The sequence below is a fragment of the Dendropsophus ebraccatus genome, chromosome 7, assembly GCF_027789765.1.
Source record: "Dendropsophus ebraccatus isolate aDenEbr1 chromosome 7, aDenEbr1.pat, whole genome shotgun sequence".
Classification (NCBI taxonomy): Eukaryota; Metazoa; Chordata; class Amphibia; order Anura; family Hylidae; genus Dendropsophus; species Dendropsophus ebraccatus.
The window spans coordinates 54,227,009-54,247,551 of NC_091460.1; the positions used below are offsets into that span (position 1 = coordinate 54,227,009).

At 40.9% G+C, this 20,543-nt stretch overlaps 1 protein-coding gene across 1 annotated transcript in view; it reads left to right on the plus strand.

Moving 5' to 3' along the window:
* Window positions 1–625: 625 nt before the first annotated feature.
* The window catches only part of C7H4orf19 (chromosome 7 C4orf19 homolog), a 63,631-nt gene continuing 43,713 nt past the window's right edge, over window positions 626–20,543 (plus strand). Inside the window, exon 1 of the mRNA XM_069976490.1 lies at window positions 626–801. The gene's annotated coding sequence lies outside the window, so the exon portion shown is untranslated. The remainder of the gene's footprint in view (window positions 802–20,543) is intronic.

Genomic DNA, 20,543 nt, shown 5'->3' on the forward strand with positions numbered 1-20,543 from the left:
GGTCTCTGATACACAGAGTCCCTAACCAAACAACACTGTGCCGGTCCGCGAACACAGTCCCCGCAAAGCGTGTGCAAGCAGAGAAGGGGGGCCACGGAACAGCCCTGCAACCCCAATGTCACAGGGCCAAACCCCATAAAATAACATGAAAATAAATCTGGGCCAGTAATAGGGAACCTTCCTCCCTCCAGCTGTTGCAAAACTACAATTCCTATCATACCTGGACAGCCAAAAGTATAATGGGAGTTGTAGTTTCGCAACAGCTGGAGTTTCGAAGGTCCGTCATCACTTATATAGACAATTTATGCCCTTTAAAATTTACATAAAAGCAACATCAATAACTAAGTAGTGTGCAATATACTGTATACTAATCCCATGCTCTTGTCTTTCATACAGTGTCAGTTCTGTTCCCTTCTGTTATTACTCTCACCTGTCCTGGCTCATATTGTACAGTCCTCTCTCTCCTGCCACCTAACACAACCTGCAGTGTGAGACACCAGCCCAGCTCCCTGCCCAGTCCATGAGTCAGTCCAGCAGTAGTTAAATCTCGCTCGCTCTGCAGGTAAAGTTACACAGTGTAGGTCTAGGAAGTATGAAAGAATTTATTTCCATGTCTTGTCACGTGATCCCTTAATTCTCAGTGTCACCAGCTCCAGTCCCTCATTAAGAGAGGTCATGCAAACTGCAGGCTGCTCCAGCAAGTCACACTCATTTCACATTCATATCCAGACGACTGGCTAAAACAACTATGGAACATACATAGGAGAGGAGTCAACCTGCCAAAGCTCCAAGACACGACAAGTAAGAAACCCTTCTACTTTCTATAGAACACCGTGCTAAGGTGCTTGCTTGTTTTACCTGTCAGCTTCCAGCTATGAGTACTAACACACCTGTTACAGGAACGCCGTGCCTCGTCCATGAGAACAAGTGCTCTACTATATTCATGCAAGGACTGATGATAGATCCAGCAGTGCTGAAGTTATTATTTATTTATTATGATAGTAAGATTTACCTGCAGTCCTATGTAAGAGCCCAACTCACCTGTGCTATATCCGACTGACTCAAGGCTACTATCTCTATGCCCTGTTTTAACATTTCTTATTCCTTATGCTACTGTGCGGATATTAAGTAATTTAAAGTTACATAGGAGAAGTAGGAAACATCCAAATATTTATCATCATGAGATATTTGGATTCTGAGATGGAATTTCATCAGGTATATTTCGCCATAGAGGTGACATGATGTCTTCATATTAATTGTAGCCTGCTACCACTCCTATGCATGGTGTAACTATTTATGCTTGAGGGAAATAGTTTACTATGACAATTCTATTCTGTTAGTTGTTGGAAAATACAAGAGGTGATACAGCTGTCCATTTACTGGTTTATATTTACCTTCCTGTTATAGCCAGAAACTGGAACATAGATCATTGTACAAAGCGAGGGAAAGCAAATAAAAGCATGTTTTGTACATAAAAGCTAGCACTGGCATAGCACGTAGAAACATAGACATCATGAGAATATCGTTAGTCATGGACTCGGTTTTGGAATTATTTACACAGTACTGTATGCTGTATGGTTCGTGAGAGTTCTACAAATGTTCAATGACAAGTTCTGCTTAGGACATCTGTAGTCTAGTTATTGGACATGCATTTATATAGCTTATTATTATTATTATTATTATTATTATTATTATTATATCAAATAAATGGAGGGATTTGGCCCACTTTACCAGTATTTTCCACAAATTTATATATTTTGTTTGCAGGACTCAAAAGCGTTGTCCCTAACTAGTCATGTGTAGACTGTGTTTGCTCTATTATAACTCTATGGACCGACAATGCAGCAGTATATGCTAGAATACTTGCAAAGTAGCCTCAGACATGATGGGGGTTTTAGATATTACTAGAATTAGCCAGAAGAAGCACTTTGTTGGGCGCTTCTCTCCCCAGCATGCTGCTCGCCGTGTCTCAGTGTGTATGTTGCTGTAATATGTGGACAAAGTATATACACCTAAGGTAGCTTGGGCCCAATAGGTGAAATTATTTTGCTGAAATTAATTTGTCCTCTGCAAAACTTTATTAGGCTGTTGTGTCTTGTTCTAATGGTTGGATGAGAGCCTGGGCTCACCAAATGGCAGCATAGCATACAGTCGGAAAGAGAAAGAAATTGTGGTTTGGTTCTGTATGAAATCAAATTTTAGTATAGGCCATGCTCACTTCTATAAGAGCTTCTATTCCCTTCTATCAGTCTCTGTCAACAACGTGGATCCTGTGCTAAAACCTGCATTAAAGGGGTTACTTCCCCCCTCTCTTGTCTCCAGTTTAGGTGTGGTTTGCAATTAAGCTCCATTTACTTCAATGGAACTGAGTTTGAAACCCCACTCAATCTGGAGTCAAGAGAGGGGAAAAGAGGCCATGTTTTCGTAGCACTGGATAACCCCTTTAAATCCAAAAACATCCAATGGAAATTTTTTCCAGTGGATTCTTGTAGTTTTGGCGGAAATAAGTGACACGTCTTATCTATCAGACAGAAGCAATGATGAATAGCCGCACTAAGTGACATATCTACAGCAGAAATCTGAGGTTCTCTTTGAAAAAAACATGTCTGACATGTGGACGTACCCTTAGGGCTTCATACACAACAGAGCTGTAATACAATCGAGTGTATGAGCCTTAGAGTTACCTGCACTGTCTATAGGAAAAAGTGACAACCCTTGAGGGTGCAGTCTTCTTGTTGATATTGATGCATGACTGCATAAAATATTTATCGTGCAGCAACAAAATGCAAGAAAAGGTGAAATTCCGATTTTCTGTTTAATGGTGCGTTCACACCTACAGGATCTGCAGCTGATTTTCTGCAGCAGATTTTATTTAAATAACTGAACACAGCATCTAATCTGCTGCAGATCTACTGCAGATCCTGTAGGTGTGAACGCACCCTAAAAAAGAAAACAGCTCAATTTTTAGATATAAAGACAATTTGGTCCCTGTCATGAACTCCAGGTTTAAAGTTCTCACGTGTCACAGACATGTTCCATGTATTGTCGTTGCCTGAGGTCTATGAAAACTAGAGGTGCTGACAGCAGAGCAATGACTAGGATAAGCCGCTGCAAGTTATAAAACTCTTCTCCTCCTCATTTGTTTGTAAGACTTTTTCATTATAAGACTTTATAACTTTTTTTTATTCGATTTATTTCAGTTCATAAAATAGCCATATATAGGTATGTAGATGTTTCTGGAGTAATTCTCTCCCCAGCCTGAAATGGCTGATAACAGGCTCCTATCAGGTATGATGGGAATTGTAACCTTACATCTACTAAAGACCCACAAGTTCGAGAGTTGGCACTGGTTTATAATGCTATAATAAATAGTTTTTAAGGTGCTCGTAAGTTCCCAGAGAAGTAACAGGTATTCAGGATTTTATGTGTCTGCACTGGAAATGGAGCTCTGAGCACTATAACCATATGTTAAAGGGGTTATTCTAAAATGAAAAATGATCTAAATAATTGGGATAGTCCCACCTGAGGCCCCCACCTATTATGAGAATGGGGGTCAATGTTGCTGTAGGTGAATGGAGTAGAAACATAAATTCTATGTAGCAGAACATAAATTCATGTACCGTAATAACTTTTAGGGCCCTATTGAATGGGATCATTATCAGCCGAATAAAATTACATGCAACGGCAGCGAGCGGGTGAGTACAGGGGGGTCCACGGGGAGCTGCGGGGGGGCTGCCAAGGTGATCACTGGATCGTCCGGGCAGCCCATAGCATATAGCAGCGGTCTGCTGCCGTTGCACCTATTCCTCAACTGCAACGATCAGCCAACATCGTTCATATCGGCTGATCGTTGCCTTCAATTACACAAGACGATTATTGGTTGAACAGCTAAATACGGCCGATAATCGTTTCTTGTAATAGGGCCTTAACACTCTGGGTTTATCTCCCAATGACAGTTCTTTGCTGTATTTTACTGTTTTTAAACCAATCTAATCTAAACACGACAGAGGTGCTACATTGGTTCCTGAGCTGTAGGAGAACTGCAATTCTCAGCATGTGTCATAGCACCAGTCAAGATTCAGAAATTCCATACATTACCCAAGCCTGATTTTTTAATGAATCTCAGGATCTGGCATGTAGAAAATCATTGCATAAAAATGTTAAGCCAGTGTTATTATATGCAACCTAAAAGCATATGCCAAATAATGTGATTATCTTATCACTTCATAACATTGACATGCTTTATCTGCAGTGAGGATCTGAGGATTAGCAGGGAGCGCATGCAGCATGGATAGTATGAGACTTGATGTGATGCTCAGGTCAAGAGATAGATGACTTCTTTGGGCATATATATATATATATATATATATATATTTATTGGTACCTTGGTTTAAGACTAACTTGGTTTAAGAGCATTATATAAGAAGAGCTCACAGTTTCTCAAAATTGTGACTTGGTTTAAGAGCATTGTTCTGGTTTAAGAGCTCCCTGTACTGGGTGGGAGGGCAAGTGAGGGAGGGGAAGGGGCTGAAAGCGGGGTCACCTTCCAAATCATAGCAGATCCACTTCAGGCTGGGGCTTACATCAGGGGACAGGACTGTGAAGGTAATCACTTCATAGATGTAACCCCTCTCTCTCCCTGGACAGAGAGCGATGCATGTAGGTGCCCACATCTGCCCTGCTCATTCCTTCATACTCCCTGCAGTCTCTGTCAGTCCTGATTGGTCCATGCTGAACACTCACCCTTCCCCATCGCTGTCATGTGACCACACAGACCTCTGACAGCAGCCCTGCTTCTCTATTCTAGCCTGTTGTACTACACTATTACATTATGGGGATCTGCTGTTCCATCCTGTATCTACAAACTGCGGCGGTTTTTTCAGATCTAATAACTTACTATGCATTATACTCCACATGCTGGTTGCTATACTGTACAGTAACTTATAATATCACATATTCAGCTGTTTCTCATTGTTTGTTTGATCTGTTCTACATGTTATTCAGAATAAATATATATATATATATATATATATATATATATATATATATATATATATATATATAAAATTTATTAGAAACACCTTTATTTGGAGCTTCTCTGTATGGGAATCAGATGCAGATGTCCCTGGAGTGCAGCCTAAAATCAAGTAAGTGCTCTATAGATCGGCATCAGTGTAAATACATGTAAATTTTCCATACTGCCAACTTTGTGGAGGGGGTTATGCAATGGTGATAATATATTGAGCAGAAAGTGATCAAGGCAAAAGAGGATCAATTGTGTCATCCAGCAAAGGGGGAAGCCTAGTGCATAATCTAGAAACTGCAGCCAAATACAACGCTGGTGATCCAGCTGAAATGTCTGAATATATAACAATCCGTCCCTTGAGCTATAACAGTAGACAATTAGTTCCAGTGCTACTGCTGTTCATTGAGCGATGAATAATCATTGCCTGGTCAGATGGATCCAGACTTGCTGATGGGTGGTCAGAAACTGGGCCATGCTTCCACATGGATGAAGGATGTCCACAGGTAGAGTATGCTGTATGGTGTTACAGGTAGAGAATACAGTGTGCTGTGTGGTGTTACAGGTAGAGAATACAGCGTGCTGTGTGGTGTTACAGGTAGAGAATACAGTGTGCTGCGTGGTGTTACTGGTACAGAATACAGTGTGCTGTGTTGTGTTACTGGTAGAGTATACAGCGTGCTGTGTGGTGTTACAGGTAGAGAATACAGTGTGCTGTCTGGTGTTACAGGTAGAGAATACAGTGTGATGTTACAGCTAGAGAATACAGTGTGCTGTGTGGTGTTACAGGTAGAGAATACAGCGTGCTGTGTGGTGTTACAGGTGGAGAATACAGTGTGGTGTGTGATGTTACAGGTAGAGAATACAGCGTGCTGTGTGGTGTAATAGGTAGAGAATACAGTGTGCTGTGTGGTGTTACAGGTAAAAATAAAGGGTGCTGTGTGGTGTTACAGGTAGAGTATACAGCGTGTTGTGTAGTGTTACAGGTAGAGTATACAGCGTGCTCTGTGGTGTTACAGCTAGAGAATACAGTGTGCTGCGTGGTGATACAGGTAGAGTATACAGCTTGCTGTGTAGTGTTACAGGTAGAGAATACAGCGTGCTGTGTGGTGTTACAAGTAGAGAATACAGAGTACTGTGTCGCATAACAGGAAGAGAATACAGCGTGCTGTGTGGTGTTACAGGTAGAAAATACAGGGTGCTGTGTGGTGTTACAGGAAGAGTATACAGCGTGTTGTGTAGTGTTACAGGTAGAGTATACAGCGTGCTCTGTGGTGTCACAGCTAGAGAATACAGTGTGCTGTGTGGTGATACAGGTAGAGTATACAGCTTGCTGTGTAGTGTTACAGGTAGAGAATACAGCGTGCTGTGTGGTGTTACAAGTAGAGAATACAGAGTACTGTGTGGTGTTACAGGTAGAGAATACAGCGTGCTGTGTGGTGGTACAGGTAGAGAATACAGCGTGCTGTGTGGTGTTACAGGTAGAGAATACAGTGTGCTGTGTGGTGTTACAGGTAGAGAATACAGCACGCTGTGTGGTGTTACAGGTAGAGAATACAGGGTGCTGTGTGGTGTTACAGGTAGAGAATACAGCACGCTGTGTGGTGTTACAGGTAGAGAATACAGCATGCTATGTGGTGTTACAGGTAGAGAATACAGCGTGCTGTGTGGTTTTACAGGTAGAGAATACAGCGTGCTGTGTGGTGTTACAGGTAGAGAATACAGCGCTGTGTGGTGTTACAGGTAGAGAATACAGTGTGCTGTGTGGTGTTACAGGTAGAGAATACAGTGTGCTGTGTGGTGTTACAGGTAGAGAATACAGTGAGCTGTGTGGTGTTACAGGTAGAGAATACAGCGTGCTGTGTGGTGTTACAGCTAGAGAATACAGCGTGCTGTGTGCTGTTACAGGTAGAGAATACAGCGTGCTGTGTGGTGTTACAGATAGATAATACAGTGTACTGTTTGGTGTTACAGGTAGAGAATACAGTGCTGTGTGGTGTTACAGGTAGAAAATACAGTGTGGTCTGTGGTGTTACAGGTAGAGAATACAGTGTGCTGTGTGGTGTTACAGGTAGAGAATACAGCGCTGTGTGGTGTTACAGGTAGAGAATACAGCATGCTATGTGGTGTTACAGGTAGAGAATACAGCATGCTATGTGGTGTTACAGGTAGAGAATACAGTGTGCTGTCTGGTGTTACAGGTAGAGAATACAGTGCTGTTTGGTGTTACAGCTAGAGAATAGCGTGTGATGTTACAGCTGGAGAATACAGTGTGCTGTGTAGTATTACAGGTAGAGAATAGAGCGTGCTCTGTGGTGTTACAGGTAGAGAATACAGTGCGCTGTGTGGTTACAGGTAGAGAACACAGCATGCTGTGTGGAGTTACAGGTAGAGAATACAGCGTGCTGTGTGGAGTTACAGGTAGAGAATACAGCGTGCTGTGGGGTGTTACAGGTAGAGAATACAGTGTGCTGTGTGGTGTTACAGGTAGAGAATACAGTGTGTTGTGTGGTGTTACAGGTAGAGAATACAGCGTGCTGTGTGGTGTTACAGGTAGAGAATACAGCGTGCTGTGTGGTGTTACAGGTAGAGAATACAGTGTGCTGTGAGGTGTTACAGGTAGGGAATACAGCGTGCTGTGTGGGCGGGACCACAATGAAGTAATGCAGGACTGCAAATGATTAAGTACTGCAATTAAATTATTCAGTAACACAATGAAACTGCAATGTGTGAACATAGCCTAGATGTTCTGCAACAGCATTGGTCTGGGAATGGGCAGGGTGGAGGACTTCGATGAACAGCTGAGGGAAAGCAATTCATTTTGGAACTTGTAGTACTGAGCAACTGCTCAACCAGGGAGTACACCCACAAAATACAGAACTAAGACCCCCCCAGAACAAATGGATTTTTGGTAGTTTCAGAACTAGGTTGGACAGGAGAGCAATGCTACAGTACATCCTTTAGCAGAATTTTTTACCTCATGTTGGAGTACCCCTTTACGACCAAAGGCAGTCTAACACACTACTGATAAAGTGACCATTTAGAGTATATGAATCGTGGTATGAAATTAAACTACACTGATCCCCAAGGTCTGGGCCTGACACACAGGGCCGGCTAGAGGTTTTTGGACAACAGAGCCCCAGCGGGCTCTTGGGCAACAGAGCCTCAGAGCCACAGCACTTACAGCCCAGTCTTCTCCCTCTTCCTCTCTGTTGGGCCGATCCCCACACTGTAGTACTGAGGACCTGCAGGTCATGTGATGAGGTTCTTCATTCCCTGTCTCTGCAGGATGCTGACAGGTCCTGCTCCTTCTCCTCTGATGTTTAGGCTGATCACCCTGCACTACAGTGAACTGTCTGAATATCAGAACATCAGGCCCCTAGAGGCCCTGTGGGCCCCGGCAGTTGCCCAAGTCAGCCCTGTGCTGACGCCGGCCCTGCTACCACAGAATATTTACTATACAAATCTTGTTGGTCCTTTCTCAGAGTTCTTTTCACCTTCGCTGTACAAAACAAACAGCATTTGCAAATACAACTCCCCGTCTATGTAATGGATGGTTAATACTGGTTATAGAACAACATATTGTCTATAATTCTAAAACAGGTATACCAGCATTTTCTTGGTCAGTTACCACCCCCTTGTAGAAATGCTAAAGGTGTCTGACCTCTTGTAAAGATAATTGTACTGGAAGAAGCTAACCTACAATAATGATTACTGTACATTTAACACATCTTAGGAGACTTCTTATGGCTCTGCTATGATATTCAGCATGACATAAACAAGCCTAATTCAGGATAATATTGTTGTCTGTTGGTGTTACATTTAGCGCTGATTGAGGAATGTAAATGGGTTCCCTCAGCCACAAGGCTTCCTCTATTGTGTATTCAAATTTTAATAAAGTCTGTGCTATGGTCATATTTCTTGGTAACCTAAAAGTTAGTTACTTATGTTAGACACCTTATATTAGACATCTAAGTCCTCCTTGAATCCAACAGAGCCTCATACCATTATAGGTTAGAAGATAAGAGCAGTCCTAGCAAGGACAGCCAAACAATCTACTGCACAGATAAAGAACGTTACTTGCTTGGCCACCACCAACTAATTTCTTACCGCTCCTATGGCACCCTTATTTTGCTCTATCTGGTACCCTGCCCACCTGTATACTTGTAACATGCCCCCAATAAATCATAAGTCTGACCCCATAGCAATACTCTCTAAGGCTCTTTTCCTACTGGCGTTATGTCTTCTTGTATTACAGTACATATAATGGATAGGATAGGTCTATTACTCTCCATTATGATCGAGTAATATTCTATATCCCGTGGATATTTCCTCTTGAGGTGAGACGATCAATGACCCTTGGCCTGCTGCTTTATTACATTGCACATGAATCCTTTTAATGGATTGTTAAAGTTCTAATAAAGGGAGTTTTCTGAAAGTCATTTCATGGGACTTTTAACAAGAATGAATACCTACTAATGAATCTTCTGGCCCTATAAACAACATCATAGTTCACATTATTTGGGATCACGTAGTACTTAGAGGAGAAATCCAGTCAAACTCTTCTGATGTGTCATATAGAGATCTGAGTCCATCACCTGCACATTGCTTAGCTTCTTGCTGTGTCAGTATGGTCCGTACAGTACACTGTAACAACCAGCAGTGGTTTTTATCATTACATTTACTGTATCACACTACATATTTCAGACTTAGCCTCTTCCTCTCCCTGTATAGGTATTAGATATTTCTATTAATAGCTTCACACCTCTCCATGAGTTTTGTCTGCTATTGCAGTCTAATGTGGTTTTACAAGGATTACAACTTACAATCTTTCCACACGAGTGGTGATAACAACAATGATTGGGGAGGTCTAACTGCTGGGCCCACACAAATCACAGAAATGGAGGACCCTTGTCCCTCGAAGACACAATAATGGAGACAAACCCTGCCCAAGCGTCACTGATGAGCCATCCTGTGGATGGCTGATCAGTAAATTTTGACTGGAATACCCCTTTAAGGAAATGTTCACACTGGAAAACATAGCACCAAAAAACACCCCAGAAAAGGTCCGTTTCAAATTCCCATTGGGTTCAATGGGGGATGTTTAAAAAAGCATGTGACGTGGAAAGAAACTGCTAAAAGATTTTTCCCTTTTTTAGAGCAGTTTTTTGCTGTGTGAACATACCCTACCAACAGAGTGACTACTATCTAGCAAGGATAAGTGTATGTCCCGTGTAATTTTCGGACGCTCTCATTCCCGCGGTTCTACATTGGTTACTTTGTGGTAACTTTACGTAATGACTGATGTTCCCCTTTAAATCACTAGTAAGTCTTGTGCTATTAATATACATAGATACGTCACTGTGAACTATCTGTAATCACATTTGTCTCTCAGTTATCATGTTTCTATGTGTTTTTGTTGGTATACCCAGCCCTTTATTTAATCTAGTAATCTGTTTCCTTGTGGATGCCATCAGAGTGACAAAGTCATTTTCTACTAGGAACCTAGAAGCAACGAGTGGAAGAACAGCAGCCATAGCTGAGATTAGAATAAGATACCATGTTGGGCAGCCTGAATGGTGGATAGAATCCTTATTGTAAGATATTGGACATGCTGCTTGTGTTGTGACTTTTAGTAGGTGGAAAAACAGGCTTGTAATATGGACAGTAAATTGCCGAAGAAAGAGAACGCCTCTGGGAGTTGTTCCACTATAATGACAAATAACATGAGGTATTGAATCCTTCAAGAATGTGGGGGAACCAGGTTGGATGAGAGCAATACATCACCTCAGAGACATGCATTACAGGGAACTCATCACCAAGTACTGTACACGCTTATTACATGCATTTCTCCCAGCAGAAAGTCTCTGTTTAGCTACAGAATTAAAAGTATAAAGAAGACCACAGCCTATCCATCAATCCCTTTATAAAACGTTTTACTGCACAGTGACACGTCAGATGTTTTGATGGTGTTGTGTTGAAACTAATAGAACTAATTCCTTCTGCCCCTTCATTTTAGCAATCAGTGGGGGTCTTAGCGTCTGAACCCTCACTGATCAAAACTTCTAGTCATAGTGATACCCTTTAAATTCTGACAATAAGTTCTTTTAAGTTGTGATCCAGTCACCATGCCTATGCAGTTACGCCTGCAGATCAGCCTTCCTTACCCTTCCTACTGCCGGACCTCTATGTACAGGCACAAGTTAGTCCCTGAAATTTATGGTCCGGGACTAACCTGAATTGTGAAATAAATATGCACTTAACGCACTTTCAAGTTAACAAAGATTCTTGAGCGTTCTTAGAGGCATATTAGGTGGATATTCTATTCTAGAAACTAAAGTAAACTTAACGCTCCCTGAGGTCCTGACCACCCAACTGACGTCTCAGACCGGCCACCTCTTTCAGAGTGGACAATGGTGTTCAGGAACCCAGGCAATGAGCTATCAACACTAAAGGGAAAAAAAAGAGGCCAAACTTCAAAAGTAATTAATTTTGCTAATCCAAAGCACTTACAAAATTGTTGTTGTTTTTTGTTTGTTTTTTTTTTGCATTCTCTTGTTCAAAATTTTCATTGAGTTTTCAAGAGAACAAATACAATAACCCTATAGTAATTAACCAAAGTAGATAATAAAGGAACATTACAGTTAAGTAACAGAGTAACAACTTAAAAATAACTGCAAAATAATTGGTTTGACAATCTAAGTCTAAAAAGAGAGAAGTAATGACGTGCGAGTGCTAAGTGGTGGTGGGGGGGGAGTAGTAAATTTAGGAGGGGATAAATGCATAATTATTTAGTAAGCCTGGTATAGCCACAACTTAAGTTTCTGAAGTTGTAAATTTATAGTCGAAAAGATACAATGAACTCATCCCGGAGTAGACAAGCCTTGAAAATGTAACCATTTCTTCCATTTAACACCCAAACCAAATTCTTTGTTACTATTTACTTCTATTCCCTAGCATATGCTCCATCGTGCAATAGTGCTGAACAATTTGAACAATCTCTGTCAGTGATGGCACATTGGTAGATTTCCAACATTGAGCAAGTTTGGATTTTGCAAGTATCAAAATATGGAACACAATGGTCTTAATAGAGACTGAAAAGTCTTCTAGGCCTAATGACAAAAGAGCTATACCTGGCCCCCATGGCGGACTATTGCCTATAACCTGGGTTATTAATGATTGCATTGATTGCCAGTATTGAGGAATTTGGTTACAAAACAACCATATGTACATGAGAGACCCGATATGAGCCTGACTTCTCCAATACAAGGTGGAAACCCTTGGGAAGATTTTCAACAATCTATACGAAGTAAGGTACCAAGGCCTGTAGGTGAGTGGCACATTTAGAGAGACCGCTAGGGAGTCTGAATGAGTTGGCCCATTGTTCCTCAGTAAATTGACGGCCTATATCAGATTCCCATTTTTGAGTAAATTGCAATGGGATAGATAATTTATCCATCAGTGCCATGGAGGCCATGGAGCTCTCTTTAGTAATTTTAGTCACATCATAAAAAAAAAAAGTTCATATGGTGACACCGCTTGCGACTTTTTAACTGACAGAGTACTGGCAAAGTGTCGTATTTGAAGGTATTTAAAGAAGTATCTATTGGACACCTGGTATTTTTGAGAAATCTGTGAGAATTGTAATATCAGGTTATTCTCGTAGAGTTGCCCTAACGTTTTAAAATTACAAATCTAAGCTGAAAAACAAACAACAAGAAAAAATAAATAAATAAATATATATATATATATATATATATATATATATATATATATATATAGCATCAGTAAGGGGCAACACTTTCCCTCTGTTGCCAGAAATGGCTATTTTGGGAACTGCAGGGCTGCTCAAGCCCTGGCCCTGGTATAATTACATATCACTAGCGCTGCATGCTGCACTAATGGTAATAGGCCTTCCTTGATGTCTATTCTAATGCATGGCAAAGCTGCCTGTGTCAGTAGTGCTGTAGTTTGCAGCACCCTGTAGCAGAGCAATTACCGCTCCTCTGCTACAGGCTGCTGTGGTTGCAGTACTAGTGACACAGGAAGCTTTCCCAAGTGTAATGTGTATTCTTTTGCTAATATTCATTATAATACACATAATTCTCAGTGCTGCTGCATGCATATTTAACTGCCTTGAGACAAGGGCTTCAGCAGCCCTGCTGTGTCGCTTCTTATTGCTGTCACTCAATGTAAAAATGTCATGTATATATATTTTTTTCCCCTTAGTAGAGCTATTTTACAAAGTTGTATAACTGTATTAAGGAATCGTAAAGAAACAGATTTTTATTTTTTTGTGTAATACCACTTTAAGATACTGGACAACCTCTAGAGCTCATTTGAATTGTGATCATTTTCATAGTTTATCTGTAACACAACACAAACATATCCTAATATCACGATGAGCTAAACTTTTAATACCATGATCTATTTCTAATAACATAATTATGAAGCACTGTGCCATAGTCATCTGTTTGCACATTCACTCATTACAACCCTTTTTACATTTGCATAAGCCCTGGTAATGTGATCATGTGGAAATTCCAGTGGAAGAGGTTACTCTCTAAGCCCAGGATTTAGAAGAAATGCTCAGGCCTGTGCAAGAGGTCATTCACTGCTGCATAACACATCTATAAGGCCATTATTACAGGACTGCATTACCATAGACTCTCCACTATATGACCTAAATCAGTGCTTCTCAAACTGTGAGGAGCCCCCTAGTTGCTGGTGAGGCACAGCTGGGGAGGTAGTTTTTACAGAAGTGACTGTAAGCAGCACAATCCTTTCCTTGGCTGCAACAACCTCTGGTTTAGGAACATTATTGACTAATTTTGTACTTATTTTAATGGTATACAGAGTTTAGAAGACAAATGAAGGGTAGACTGAGCAATAGTTTTTATATTTGTATGGACTTCCACCATAGATAGTGAGGCCCCAGCATCCTCTTGGTCAGTCTGATGAGGCCCAGGCATCATTATGTCTCTTTGACCAGGCTCCAGTAGAAAAGTTTGAAAAGCACTGACCTTAATCATTCCCTCTACTAGTGGGAGTCACATAGAAACAAAATGGTGGTCCCTTAGCAAAGATCATAATAGGCCCATTTTATGGTGCCAAGTTCTGCTCCCTAGAACTCTTAAAGAGATTGTCCAGGAAAAAGTCACTGTGGATAGGGGGAAATAGATCGCTTGGGGTCCGACCTCTGTACCCACCATCAATCTCTGTTTCGAGTCCCACCGGCTCTGTTATGAACACTGGAAGAGTGATGTGCTCGACTCTTTCCATCGGCTGCATAGGAATAAACAGAGCCGCGGATCGCGTGCCATACCCGCGGCTCTATTAATAACAGAACCGGCAGGGTCCCATACGGAGATCAGCGGGAGGTACACAGGTCAGACCCCGGCGACCTCCTACTTTTCTTCTATCCTGTGGATGGGGGAAACGTGAATTTTTCAGGACAACCTATTTAAGGTTCCTATATACCTCAATCTAAGGTGTATGGAGCTCTCCTGACTGACCCTCGACAGTTGATATAGGTAGACGTAAAGGAAAATCATCACCTTACCCCTTTCTCTCAGGAGAGATATGCCGCAGTGAGAGCTCTCTTGCTGCGACTTACCCTTCCCCATAGACAGTACAAGAATGCTCAGCCATGCAGAATGTTCCGGTGTAAAGAGAGGACGGGTGGCGGGCAGGTGATCTAATTCACATTCTGAACAATCATTCATTGTAGTAACAATAATAACATTGGAGTCAATGTGTGACAGGTGGCAAGTGCCATCAGTTATAGTTATACATAGGAGGTATGTGTTGGGGATTGGCCCCAAAAGTACAGTATACCTCCAGTAGAAACTATAACTGTCCCACTGGAGAGGGAAGTCCTACACAGATTCTTACCAACAAACATCAATGGATAGAGTACCAAATATGGCTGATTCTCCTCCCTCCAAGTGCCCCATGGGTGACCTCTATAGTATATGACCCCTTAGTTCTTTATTACAGATCATAGGCAGACATAAAGCCAAGGGAAATAAGGCTGCATAACCATTTGTCCAGGGTATGTTAGGTTGGGTTAGGAGCGGTATGATAATTACATTCCCATATTATGAAATCTAAACACAAATGTTTACCTGGTTGTATCTGTACACTGAACGCGGTCACACATGTTCAGCCTTTTCTTTATTATTCATCTGGGTGTTCAAATATTGTATCTATTTATTTTTGCTAGAGGAAAAACAATATATGGTATATATAATGCACGTTGTACCATCGTACTGTGGAAACAGTTCAGGAGAGGAAATACACATATGTGTCTAGATATCTGCTCCTTACTGGTGGACTGCTCTGGTGACCCATATGGGCAATGCAGAGAGAAGCCGGCTTGGCAAATGGCAATCACAAATTTAGAAAACCACTATCCAATGGGTCCAGAAATTATGAACAATTCACTTACATTTTATATGGATGCTGGAAGCCTTGGATTATGATCTTCTTAACTAAACCATTACCCAGCGACCTACCCTGCCCAGCCATAAAGTGACTCATTCCGATATCATTGAGTAACAAAATGCTTCAATCTTTCCAGAGTCTTTTTATATTTTTTTATGTGGAATTGGATGAGCACATGTAAAATCCAAAAACAATAACAGACAATAACGGTGGACCAAAATAACTAATCATTTCTAATATATAGAAAATGGAAACTTAAGGCCCTATTACATCAAGTGATTATCCGCAATACTCGGCAGATTAACAGCCGCTATGGGGAACCCTTCCCGCAGCTTCCCGCACTCGCCTTACAATCAGCCCGTGTGTTGGGGGCTTTAGACTAGACAACCTTAAGGTGTCCCTGTCATTTAAAAAATCTTTTGACATGTTACAAAGACATGTCAAGTGTTTTGATCTATAGGGGTCTCAGTGCTGAGACGTCCACTCAAACAATTAGGGAGAGGCACACACTTATCTCAAGTGCCCACACTCATCTCATTCTGCTGATCGTTGGATATGAGCGATAGAAACTGTTAACATGTCTCTGTAATGTCTCTGTAAGGTAACAATAAATATCAAATATTTTAAAAAAATGAACATAATGCATTTACACCGATTCACTATTAATGTTTTCCATTCTATTTCAATTGGTTTTGTAATAATGCAGCCTGAAAGGTGCATGACTATTTTATATAGTTATAAATATGAAATGTATGGACCCGGAGCATTATGTGATCTGTACATGTTCTAACATGAATATATATCACATATAAGCAATCTATCTAAAATATTCATCACTGGTCACTATAATATTTATTCATGATTTGTCTTGACTTATTAGCAGTCCCAGTGGCGGGAACATCTTTAGATTAGAGGGAAGGGATATGATATGCGACATAAATCACATCTGCTAGAACTTGCCTTTAATAAGCTGGGGGTATCAGTATCACAGAGCAAACACCTGCACACTATCTTACTGGCCGTGGTGCAATGATCCACCGATTTATCGAAGTAGAAAGATGGAACACATTTCCTCTTGCCCTGTATTTAATTTTACTATCTATACCAATTCAATAGCAAACCAGACAGAGTATTACAGTGTGAGATCCTAGGCCTGGGATGTTCTTGTAATTTGCTGGGTCGCTAAGACTTCTATTATTATGATGTAGGATGTGATTTCTATAAAAGTGAAGCAACACAAAGCCAGACCTGTGGGGTTCCCAACCATTATGATGGTATTGTCTTTTTTCACTTTCAGGTACTAGGCAGTAGACCCAGAGTCTTAAAGCGAAAGGGGAACCCGCAGCTCTCCAGCTGTTGCAAAATTACAATTTTCACCATGCCTGGGCAGCCTGAACAGTTGTAGGGTCGCAGGTTCCCCATCCCTGAGTTAGAGGCTGGATGGGCTAGGGTTTGTTATTATACTGTATTGTAAGACAATAAAGCTAGCAAGTTTAGGAGTAAGGTTAGAAGCATCTAACCTGCTGATATGTCCCTATAGCATACAGGACACTGAGGATAAAGGTCATTTCCTTACATTGATCCTCAGCTGCATTTTTTGGAAAAATTGTAATTTATTAGATATGTAGAGTTTGGTGCACTAGGGAGCTACCACCCTCAGTTCTACCCCGGTCACCCAACCCCTAGTATCTATTAGGAGGGGCGAGACGATGCAATGAGGGCGGTAACCCCACCCCTAGTGCACCAAAACACCTTATTAGCAAATTAAATAAATTGCTGATATCCCAAAAATGTTGCCATGGATAAAGGTAAAAAACATATGTTCATCCTCAGTGCCTTGTGCCCTATAGGGACATATCAGCAGGCTAGAAGCGTAGATGTACATAGACATCCGGCTTCACCACCGGTACGGTTTTTATTAAAGAAATTGTCTGCTTTATAAAGCCCCCATAATATTTTCTATCGGATCATATAGAGCTAATAGATAAAAACCCCTATATTGGTCAATGCCTATGCTCACTACTAGAGCATTTGGCTCTGAAGGACCACCAAAGTCTATGGTACATAATAGAGGTCCATTTATGTGCAGGACCAAAACAAACAACAGCATTATAATAAACATAAATGGATTTCCACTAAGCTTTTTGCTTATTGTGCGATATTCTTAATATGTAAGAATTACGGCTTATCAGAAGCCTTCATGCTCAGGAGCAGTCAGACTGGTTTATGCTGTTTACACTGTGAACTCAATGGTGGAGGAAGATGAAGGATCTGGAGATAAAATGGAAATATAGAATAATGAATAGAACCATGCATTGTATAGTGTGTACAGCATACTTTATTCATTTAATCGTCAGCTGCTCTTTATCATAGACTCCAATATAAACCAATGTTCTTTATCTTTTGATTTGTATTGTAGAATCTACCAACAGTGCAGAGAGGTACATCCATCTGCCAACACAAAAGGGTAGGGAAAACTAACATAGGTCATTCATGTAACCAGCGCTCTCGGAATATATATGGAAAGAGGTCACATCAACAAATAAATGTAATCATTTCTTTTCTGCAGAGAATTTGAATATCTATAGAACCAATAAATACCCTTTAAATGATAAAGCATGTTTTTCTTTTATGTACACAATAATAGGCAATTCTCTATAGCATAACATATTCAAATAAGCTCCCCTCCAGAAGGAAATAAACTGTCTCTCCGGTGCCACCTAAAGGTATGTCAACATTCAACCCATAAATTAATTTTTAAACATGACTAGGGGTAATGGCCATAGCTGTTTCTGGGTTCTTGCCTCTCAAAAATCCCACTATCCCTCACCCTATTGTTGTGTTTTAGTCTTGTGTTTTGAGACTCTTAAATGAGGCTCCACAGACTCCTTTTTTGCATATTCATGTTTCCCAGGCAGCAATGCACCTAGGATTTCACTGAATTGAGCGCTTTTGCTAGCAGCTGGCAGTGTTATCTTTGGCTGGTCTCCCTGAGATCAGTGATATGTTTCCCTTATAGCTTTACTAGGCATTGCTCCCACCTAGCCAGAATCCTGCTCCACAATGATGAGGGGCAACACCCCGAAACAGCTGTCTGTGGATGTATACCTAGCCTTGGTTATTCCCTTGTCATTACATTGACTTATAGGGCCACTTAATATGGTGGTTTTGGGGGTTTCCCTATAGGGGCGACCCCTTGGCTGGGTCCTTCCTGGAGGGATATTTGGCTAGTCCTGTGTTTCAAGACTTTTAAATGAGGCTCCACAGGCTCCTTTTTTGCATATTCATGTTTCCCTGGGAGCAATGCACCTAGGATTTCAATACATTGAGCGCTTTCATTAACAGCCGGCAGGGTTATCTTAGGCTGGTCTCCCTGAGATCAGTGATATGTTTCCCTTATAGCTTTACTAGGCATTGCTCCCACCTAGCCAGAATCCTGCTCCACAATGATGAGGGGCAACACCCCGAAACAGCTGTCTGTGGATGGATACCTAACCTTGGTTATTCCCTTCTCATTACATTGACTTATAGGGCCACTTATTATGGTGGTTTTGGGGGTTTCCCTACAGGGGCGACCCCTTGGCTGGGTCCTTCCCGGAGGGATATTTGGCTAGCCCTGTGTTTCAAGACTCATTAAATGAGGCGCCACTGGCTCTTTTTTTTTTGCATATACCTGTTTCCCTGGGAGCAATGCACCTAGGATTTCAATACATTGAGCGCTTTCATTAACAGCCGGCAGTGTTATCTTAGGCTGGTCTCCCTGATATCAGTGATATGTTTCTCTTATTGTCCTATTCTTGACATTAAGTTATCATTCACATGTGTTGTAACCAGTTCAGACTCAATGTTTTTGGGGCAGTTCATACAGTTCATGCCTATCCAGTACTTCCCTTATAAGCAGGAAAAGCCCACTCAGCCAATCAATGACTGTAGTGGTGACACAGCCCTGCTAGTAACTGACTGAGCTGGCATTCCCTTGTTGAGAACAGGAAGTACTGAGCAGCAGGGGCCAGCACCATCAATAGGGCATGGCAAGGATTGGTGGATGTTAAGTATATTTTTTAATGCAACCCTAAGCACGATTGAAAATAGAAATAATTCTCTGGACAACTTTTTTAATGTCTCAAATGGTAATAATTCTTACATTTATTTTGCAACCATTACATATAATTCCTGTCTAGATAGATATAAAACTACCAGTTCCACAGCTTTCCCTGACTCTTAAATGGAAAATGTCTTAAAAATCAGTGTTATACGGAGATACAATAGAATGCTTTTGCACCTCTATGGCAGCCCTATTATGACACTGTAAAAAAAAAAAATAATAATGTGGCCATGTTCTTAAGAACTGTGTGAAATTTTGTGTAGGATAAACAGCCAGCAGCCGACCATTGACTGGTGGCTAAACGAAAAAGTTGGGCTTTTATAATGGAAGTGAATGTATTGCATAGATTTTTTTTTTTGCCTATGTTCCCATAATGGACTAACAACGGCTGTTCTTTAGTGAACGGCCGTTGTTTAACGATAAACCATGGCCGTTGTTGTAAAACATTAATTAACATTAATTAGGCCTTGGTTTTACAACAATGTCCATTGTTTGCGTTTATCTGTTCGTAGTGGGAACATAGCCCTAATGTGTTTATAATAATATAACAAAGTATATAATATATGTATATATATATATATATATATATATATATATATATATATATATTCACAGTGTATATAATTATTATTATGATGATGATGATGATGAAGATTATTATTAATTTACTAGTAATATTTTAATTACTTATTCAGTTTTAGACAATAACAAGGCTGGAAAATATTCTGCTCTATAGTACGAGGCACTGGGATGGGACTTGACCTATAATATTATTTCTATGAAGCATTAACAGGCAGACGTATCATATAGTTTATTCCTGTATTTAGGCTTCTGTCTGGATGCTGGATGCATTTCCGTACTGCTGCTCTTTTATGTAGACTGTGGCCTTTTCCTCTTTGTATTCTGGTAAAAGCTTTGACCTTTTACTATCGCGTCGGAGTGTAAATGTAAGCTGTTGGCCATAATGTG